Source organism: Mustela putorius, unplaced genomic scaffold, assembly GCF_011764305.1.
Source record: "Mustela putorius furo isolate JIRA1106 unplaced genomic scaffold, ASM1176430v1.1 tig00000145_pilon_pilon_pilon, whole genome shotgun sequence".
NCBI classification, from domain to species: Eukaryota; Metazoa; Chordata; class Mammalia; order Carnivora; family Mustelidae; genus Mustela; species Mustela putorius.
Genome location: NW_025421294.1, coordinates 4,487,521 through 4,496,955, shown reverse-complemented (window position 1 = coordinate 4,496,955; position 9,435 = coordinate 4,487,521). Strand labels below are relative to the sequence as shown.

The 9,435-nt window shown below is 42.0% G+C and overlaps 1 long non-coding RNA gene across 1 annotated transcript; it reads right to left on the bottom strand.

The window, feature by feature from the left end:
* Positions 1 to 1,642: 1,642 nt before the first annotated feature.
* LOC123390749 lies at positions 1,643 to 4,600 on the bottom strand. The gene is made up of 4 exons (XR_006605316.1): positions 4,373 to 4,600; positions 3,992 to 4,275; positions 2,594 to 2,892; positions 1,643 to 2,021 (listed from the first exon to the last, which is right to left on the bottom strand). It is a non-coding gene; the product is annotated as an uncharacterized LOC123390749 (long non-coding RNA).
* Between the last annotated feature and the right edge of the window lie 4,835 nt (positions 4,601 to 9,435).

The window sequence follows — 9,435 nt, the reverse complement described above, 5'->3', positions numbered from 1 at the left end:
GGAGACAGCCAGGCACCCCCAGGCACTATCTGAGGCATTTAAAACTATATTCTTCCTAATTCTTGTAACAGCATGATATGGTTGGCTTTATCATCTTACTTGTGACAACACTTAGGCTCATTCATGTTTTGCAGCCCCTCTAAATTCACCTAGTTAATAAATAGCAGAACTGGGATTTGAACCCGGGACTATAGCTCACATTATTCCTATCACACCACATTATCTATCCCGTTTGCTATGAATGTTTCAGCTTCTGCTGTTTTATACATGCTGTTACTTCTTTATGATGTGGCCTTCCTCCAGTGGTGTGTAAATGTTTCATAACTGGCTTTCTCACTGCAGTTCTGCTGTATTGGTTGACATATTTTTTTTACATAAAAGGTATTTTTAAAAAAAGATTTTATTTATTTATTTGGCAGACAGAGATCACAAGTAGGCAGAGAGGCTGCCAGAGAGAGGAAGGAAAGCAGGCTCCCTGCTGAGCAGAAAGCCCGATGTGGGGCTCGATCCCAGGACCCTGGAATCATGACCTGAGCTGAAGGCAGCGGCTTAACCCACTGAGCCACCCAGGTGCCCCCATAAATAGGTATTTTAGAATGTTTTGATCATCAATGGTGTGAGGGACTTTGCTGAATCACACAACAATTTTCAAATGCTGGAAGATTTCTTCAAGTCTTTGGTGTCATTCACGATGCAACAAATACCGACATAATTTTTTGTTTTTAAGATTTATTTTTAAGTAATCTCTACACCCAAGGTGGGGCTCAAACTCACAACCCCAAGATCTAGAGTCTCTTGCTCTTCTGACTGAGCCAGCCAGGCACCACCGCCCCCACAACATGGTATCTTTAAAAGTTGAATCTGTGTTATTAAGATTTTTCCATTACTTTCTTAGTCTAAACAACCAACAAAGCAATAAATCAAGCCCTGATTCTTAGCATTTGCAGATTTCTGCTATGTAAATGCTCCCAGCATGAAAGAAATTTGGAAGAGCTATGCAGTAGCTACATTATATTATATTAAAATATATATATATTATGTATATAGTATATAGTAATGCTGTGTATGATTACATAGCATATCCACCATATAGATACCATAGATGTTAATATCCTGAGCAGCATAAATTACAGTAAAATGCAGTAAAGTAATGAGGAAGCAGTGAGTTCTGAGTGTTTATTTAGATAATGTTCAATTATGTATTGATACTATATTATCCATTATAGTACTAAATAATATAAATATACATTTATAAGGTATAATTTATTTAATTTTAAGATTTTTATAATTTAATTTTTAGTCATGGTTGCATTTAATGGCTGTCTGACGGTATTCCTGAAAAAGGTAACCAGCAGCTCTCACGAGACCGTGTGAGCTGGCTCCCACACACCCCTGCTCTTCTTCCTCTCCACTGACCCAGACTCAACCCAGTCTGCAAGCTCTGGCCAAAACCCCAGCTTGCTACAAAACCCTCCAAGCACCCCATTCGGTTTTCCTTCCTGTAAATCCTTCTGTCCTTTTAGTGGATACCAGTCCTTAACACCTATCTGATGGGATTGTTTAATTCCATCTTTTATTTTTAGTAGGTCTGTTTCGTCAACAATCTGGTCAGCTCTTCGAGGGCGGGGAGCTTGCTTAGTACCTTTGTACTTTCGGACAGTACTTTGCATCATCTTCGCACGTGAAGTACTTGATGTTACACTGTTGGTTTTTGGATCCATTAGCCAGATGCAGTAGTACCATTCGTCCCCGTCTGCAGAGGAGCACAAAAATACCAGCCTGGTTCCAGGCAAATGGGAGCTGATTGTGTTTGCAGAGCTCACACACCACCGACTTCGGGGTCGGGGGGGCAGCAAAACTCACTTAGCGTGATCTTGGCACACACTGTTCACATCTTCAGACTCTCTTTCTTTGAAAAGCTCAGCCTTTGGCCCTCCGAGGCCCTGGCAGCCCGCATCCAAGCATCATTACTGTATGGCATTACTTGCCTCCTCCTTTTCTTATGCGGGAGTTCTATCTACCTGTTGAATTTTGAATGAAAACCCAATGAACAGAAGCTCTGCACTGAATTCTGTATTTTGTTCCTTGCTGGGCTTCCATGAATATAAAACACCAACACAAAGGGGAGAGTCAGCAGGTAGAGATCAACACCATCCATATTTAATGGGAAGGGAGCCTGACCTCATAGATGGGAAAAGCCATGTTAGAAGAAGGCAAAGTTCAGTAACTTGCCCATGCTTACTGAGTGAGTGCTGACAAAAAAAAAAAAAAAAAAAAGGAATATATGTCTTATAACAAATTTTCCTGATTTGTAGTACCATCATTTTAATTCTTAAGGAGAAAAATAATGCATACAAGTAAGGGATTACATAGTGATTGGTAATCAGGAGATTTCCTTCTCCTACCATGGGGTACAAAAGCAGGGACAGAGATACACCTCTTTCACTGAGAACCCAAGCTCTGTGTGATTGGGCTGGCCTTGTGCCCACTTTAAGGGAAGACAGTGGAACACTCACAGTCCCTACCCCCTACCAGAAAATCAAGGATTGCAAGGCAGAGATGCATAGAGCCAGAAGCACAGCAGTCTCCTTACCTGTCACCGGGTATGTGGCTCCTGATGGTGGGGTCCATGGTGGCTCTTGGCAAGGCTTTCCCAGTGAAAGTATGCCTCAGCAGTTTCTTCCCTGGTCCTCAGTGGTTTTCAACTTCTTTCTGAGGCAGCTTTTCTGGTGGCAACATGACCAGTAGCAGTAGCTTCCATTATAGCACCTGTAGCTCTCAGTAGCTGTGGCTTCCAAAATCCCCGTCAGGGTTCCTGGGATCTCCGATATGTCTCCAGACTCTCCAGTAGCTGCCATGTCTCTCTGCGGCTGGCAGACATCACGGCTTTTTCTGCATCAGATGTACAAATCAATACATGTTTACAATACCTACATCAACAGATATAAAACATGGAGTCTCACAGGGTGTCTGGGTGGCTCAGTTGATTAAGGGCCCAACTCTTGGTTTTGGCTCAGGTCATGATCTTGGGGTGTTGAGATCAAGCCCTGTGTTCTCTCTGATCAGCGCAGAGTCTGCTTGAGATTCTCTCTCTCCCTCTTCCTCCCCATCCCCCATCAAAGAAATAAATACATAAACATTTAAACAAAAACATGGAGTCTCACCATTGTCCCCTGTTTCTATTTACACATATTCCTTTTGCACTGGACATACAAACATCAGTGAATATCTATCCAGAAAGATCTAGGAAGGTCCCAACCTACACTCAGTGGGACCATGGGTTGAATTCTTATTCTACTACTGCTGCTTCCTCATTTAAATAGTTTTCCATTTATTCAGTCATTCAACCTCCCACTCAATATTTATTGAGCACCTATTATGTTCTGGGGACTACACCCTGGAGAATTAGACCTAATGTTCCTATTCAGGGTGCTCACTAAGTCTAATAATAATTGTTATTATAACAACAACAATAAAAAATACTCATAAAATGCTTAGTATGTGCCATTCCTCAATATCATCAGGTAAATACTCTCATTCTTCCCTACTTTCAAGTGAGAAACCAGGGCCTGGAAAGATACTGCTGCCCATGTTTGCACAGCAAGTCAAGTAAATGGGCAGTCTCTGTTTCATGTCCCAGCCCCTCGGGGGTGGGGCAGAGTGTATAATTGTACATCAGGTGTGATTCAACCCTAACCAGGTGGTCATAGAGTCTTACCCCCACCTCATTCTAAGATTTTCCAGAGGGAACACTATTTAAAAAAGAAAAAAAATAATTGTTTTTAAGAGGAACTAACAGGGAAGCAGTAACCATAAAATGAGAAAGTAGCCTTCTAAAATGGGAAAAGCATTCGGCTTTAGGATTCACATAACCTTCCCACATGTCTCTAGCCCTTCTGAACTCAACCTTATTTCTGGAGAAAGGGTCTTTACAGTGTTGATTTAGAAAGAGTCAGAAAGGTCTGTGATTGCTAAGAAGCTGTCAGGAAACCTTCTCAGGGGAGAAGAAATCAGGTGCGCGCAGAGCCCATCTCCTTGCAGCTGGGGAAAGGCTTTCTGTGGACCCGGAGGAGAGTCCCCAACTCCAGGGTATCAGCAAAGTCGCACCCTCCCTGATGTATGCTGCTTCAGTGGGGCAGCTCTTTGAATGGGAAGCGATGCCAGATCTCCTAGCACCAGTCTCTCAGGAACGTAAATCAGATAACCAACAGTCCGAGAGGATTCAACAATACACACTGTGGCGAGAGTCATGTAGTACCACAGCCATCATGGGTTCTGTCCATGTAGAGAAGAAAGGAAAAAGTCAGTACAGTACAATACTCCCCCCGTGCCCCCTTTTGGTCACAAGCTCAAAAGACGTCCTTAGACTGACCTGTGCAGCCAGTTGGCTTGCTGTCCTGTAGCGATGACAGCCCGTGGTGGGTTCCTGTGTTTTGGGTGATCATCTGCTTTGGTGATCAGCTGAGAACACTTGCTCTGGAGCTGAACCCTCCTGGTGGTATTTTTCCACGCCCGACTGGGGCTTGACAGAAGTTTTTCCTGTCCGCAAGAACAGAAGATGATGCCAAAAGGAAAGAGCTTAATGAGCTCTTGGCAGTGATTCTATATTATTTCTAGAAGAAAGGGCTTAAGTTCTAGTGTGGTTTTTCAAAGCAAAATTCTTCGTGGCCATACTTTTCCTAACTATGGGGAAACTGTGCCAGTAAATCTCTAAGTAATACAGGACATTTGATGAAAATCTTTTGTTTGAGGCTAAGAGATTTGGGGGGGCCTTGCCAATTATTTTTTTTTTTTAACCTTCATTTCTTTGATTATTCTCTTTCCCTTTTCTCTCTTCTTTTTCTGGGACTTCCATAGTGTATCTGCTGATATGATTGATGGTGTCCAGTAGGTTTCTTAGATTTTTTTTTTCATTTTTCTTCATTCTCTTTCTTTTATTTTCTCAGACTGTGTAATTTCAATTGACCTACCTTTAAGTAGTCAAGTTTCAATTCCAGTTATTGTACTTTTCAGCTCCATAATTTCTGTTTTGTTCCTTTTAATAATTTCTCTCTTTATTAATATTCTCCTTTTGGTCAGACACTGTCCTCACGATATCCTTTAGCTTTTTGAACACATGTAAAACAGCTGACTCATAATCTTTTCCTAGTAACACCAGTGTCCGGGCTACCTCAGAGATGGTTTCTATTGAGTGTCCCTCCCCTTCCCCCAGGTATAGACCATATTTTCTTGATTCCTTCCATATCTCACAATGTTTAGATGAAAAGTAGACAGGTTGAGCATTGTAATGTGTGACTTTGGAAACAAGATTCTCCAACTTCCCCAGGGTCTGTTGTTTCTGCTTGCTTTTAATGTTTGTTTTTTAGGGGCTTTTCTGAGCCAGAGTTTAAGTCTATATTTTTGTCATTTTTGACCTTTGAAGTTTCTGTTCTGTTAGCCTCCTGGTCAGACAATGAGTGGACACAGGTTTCCTTCAGTGTTCGGAAATCACATATCTCTGAGTTTTTGCCCGGGACTCTGTGTGTGTTGGGGTGAACCTTCAGTCCTCAGCCATGCAGTTTGTAACCCTGCTTTAGTCTTCACTTCCTGTGTGTGCAGAGTCTGGATCAGCCAGGGGTGAGGATGAAAGGTCTTCTCAGGTCTTTCCTGAACACATGTAGTCCTGTTTTTGAGGCTGTGGCTTTCCAGGTTATCGGAATACATTGGAAATTTTCCAAGCTCTTATGCCCCAAGGGTAATATTTCCCAGCGTTTCCTCCATGCTTTTTATTTTTCAAAATTTTAGAAAAGTTTTTTATTTAAGTAATCTCCACCTCCAACATGGGGTTCCAACTCATGACCCCAAGATCAAGAGTCACAGCTTTTCTGACTCAACCAGCCAGTCGCTCCCCCCACCCCGCCATGCTTTTTAATCTATTGTCTGTTCCAATTGTAAATTGTAAATGTTTTTACAACATTATAAATGTTTTTGACAAATGCACTTTGGGTAATGGTTATAGTACTGGGTGTGTTCCAGTTGGGGGAGATAAAACAGGCCTCTTTGTGGGCACCTGGTGGCTCAGTCAGTTAAGGATCTGACTTCAGCTCATGTCATGATCTCAGGGTCCTGGGATCGATTACCATATCGGCCTCCCCATCAGTGGGGAGTCTGCTTCTCCCTCTCCCTCACCATTCCCCTACCCCTGCTTGAGCGCCCCCCCTCAAATAAATAAAATCGTCAAAAAAGAGAACAAAAACATGCTCTTTGAGCAAGGCTTCCATGGAAGCATTAGATAGATCACCAAGGACAATTCTTTGCAAATGAGAATGGTTCTGCTCTCTCTGGAACCTCATAGATACTGGGACTGCGGGCTGTTACTTTCAAGGCAACTGTTAAGCTGAGGGCAGGCAAGGGGACTAGAGTAAATTAAAATGCCCCAGAGCTCACTGTTCTTACTGAGATTCAGCCCTTTTTGTTGATTGAGTGCCCCCCAAATTGTAGCCATCTATTGGGTTCATTTCCAGAGTTCCAGAAAAAGTGGATTCTGACAGTTCTTTGCCAGTGTTTTATTTGCTCTCACGGAGGAGTGCACTCCTGCCATTTCTTACTCTGACATTTTCACTGGCACCGCCTTGCTGGTTTTTCTCTCAGGGTTGTTGGACCTTGTTGTTGTGTTCTGAGAAGTTCTTCCTTCCTTTCTTTCTTTCTTTCTTTTTTTTTTTTTTTAGGTTTTATAAACATATCATGTATTATCAGCCCCAGGGGTACAGGTCTGTGAATCGCCAGGTTTACATACTTCACGGCACTCACCATAGCACATTCCCTCCCCAATGTCCATAACCCAACCGCCCTCTCCCGACCCCCCTCCCCAAGTTCTTTCTTAAAGATACTAATATTTTGTGATCTTAGCAATAAATAGTTTTGCCTAGTTCACCTTTTGGTTGTTGACTATGTTCATGGTGTTTTGACCTCTACAAAAGTTTTTGGTTATTATGTTATCAAGTTTATTAACCTTTTCTATGGATTTGAGCCATACTGAGAAAAATTGCCCTTCTCTCTAATTCTGGAGCTATTTACATATATTTTCTTAAGGTACTTATATAGGTTTATGTTTTATCTGTAAATCTCTAATCAATTTGGATTTTATCATGATGTGTATTATGAAAAATGGGTTTAATTTTCTCTTTTTCATATAGCCGGCCCCTCACACTGTTAGCATGACTCTTTCCTCTCTGACTTGAGATGCTTCCTTTATTGTATATGAAATTTCCATGTGCAGTTAGGCCTAGGTCTGGATTTTCTATTCTGTTCCATTGGTTTCTCTAGTCATGTGTTAGTGCCACACTGTTTTTTATTAACTTATAGAGGCTTTATTTTATATAAGCTAGTTCCCTGTCTTCACATTGTTTTTCTTTTTTTTAGGTTTTCTCCCCCTGGCATTATTGTTTATTCTTCTTCCAAATGAACTTTGTAGTACACTTACTTTGTGCCAGACAAAAATTCTAGTGATATTTTATATTGGAATTTTATTCAGTTTATATATTGCCTTCACGATAACTGATATGCCAAAACATGCTCTATTTCTGGACTTTTTCAAGGCGACTTTTGGGACACGAAAGAATCCTTTGCGCTTCCCCCCATAAAGATTTTGGGCATTTCTTATTAAGTTGGCACCTGTGTATTGATATCATAAATGGGGTACTCTCTCTCATTCTAAGGTTCTTCTTTGTATATATAAAGCCCACTAACTTTGGGACATTGATTTTATAATCTGCTGTTTTGTTCTTCTATAAAATAGCTTTTCCATGGGTTCTTTTGGGTTTTCCAAATATAAAATAATGCCAGCTGTTGGGATATTATGTTTGGGTGGCTTTAGTAAGGACTGGGCAAGCTCCCTTGTGAGAGAGTTCTGGACATCACTATTTATTTATAAGACCTATACGCCAAGGTAACCTCTCATATACTTCAGCATTTCTTAGGGTATTACTATGATTTTAGGCCTAAACTAGCCTCCACCAGAGAAGTTGAAAAGTTTCCTTATCGGGATCCTTTTTGTCTACAAATACACATGTATAAACACAACACGGACACACACAATCTGTTTGGCTCTTGAGAAATAAACATGTGTGCAGAGCTAAAGACGCTCTACCCCATGAGGTTACCAGGTAAATCAGGGCCCTACTGTTGACAGTGACCAGCAGCCCCTCACTGTGGTTCGCCAAAACGGAGATAACAATTCTGACCTTGAGGTGAAGCTCTTTACTTTCTCAGGGCGATTTTGTGCTTCACATTCTTTTTTACTCTAACGTTACTCATCCAGTGCCATGTGGGGGCAGTGGCAATCCCATTCCCATTTCCCAGAAAACAGGGCTTCCTGGGCTAGTCAGCTGGCTAAGGGAGGAGCACGGATTAGAACTCCGCTTTTCTCTCTTACTGTCTGTTCTTTCCAACATGCTCAAATACCTGCAAACCCTTTTGTTGCTATTAAAGCCCATTTCTTTCTTACCTTCCCTCCGAGGAGTCCGGACAGCATCCCCTATTATAATTTCTCTTCATATGTATGAATCCTGTGATTTTGCTCCCTTCCAGCTTCCCCTTCGGCAGGTTAAATCGCCCCGATTCCATTCCTCATAGAGTTTATCTCCCACCTCTTTTGTCAGTTTTAACAAAGAGGTTGTGACTCTTGGGTCCCTGCTCAACTGAGCTCTTCCTCATTATTTTGTAACCTTTATACCTCCTTCCAGGGAGAGTTAAATAAAGCCTGTGGGTTTTTGATACGAATGTCTGGCAGGCTCGTGCTCACACAGGAAGGTTTCCAGCCAGGCTCGCTGATGAAAGCCTCGCTCCGGTGACGGAGGCTCATTCATGGCAGATGAAAGGCAGAGCTCCTCTGCTCATTCCAAAACCCACAGATGGGGACGGTGCCCACATGAAGGTCCAAATTCCAGCGCAAGTCCCGTTCTGGCAGGAGGAGACAGGCTGTAATGAGAATATCGAGAAACTAGAAACCACCGGCTAATTACTTCAGGTGAATAATTCATTTTTTGGAAAGACACTGTTCTTCCAGCCTGTTAATCATGTGTAAAAATTATCCTTGACCTAGAATTCCATTATTGCACCTGAGCCAGCCTGAAAATTAGAGAAATTAAGTAGCATAACATATAAGTAGTAAAAAGGAGAATAAATCTTGAGAGTTAACGGCTGCGCGATGTTCTGTATGTTAAAGCGTGAAGCGTGTCAAACGTGCTTGGGTGGCATTTTAAATATGGCACCAGAATCTCCTTCTCTTTTGGCATCCCCAGTTTCCCTTCCTAGCTCTTTCTCTCTGCACCCACAAAGAAGGTGCCAGATTTGGATGATAGGAGGGCATGGCATCCATCAGCCAGGTGAATTGCTTTCTTTCTTTCTAGGAACGAGAAGTGGCTATCGCAGTCCTTCAGAGAGCACTGGTTTTGG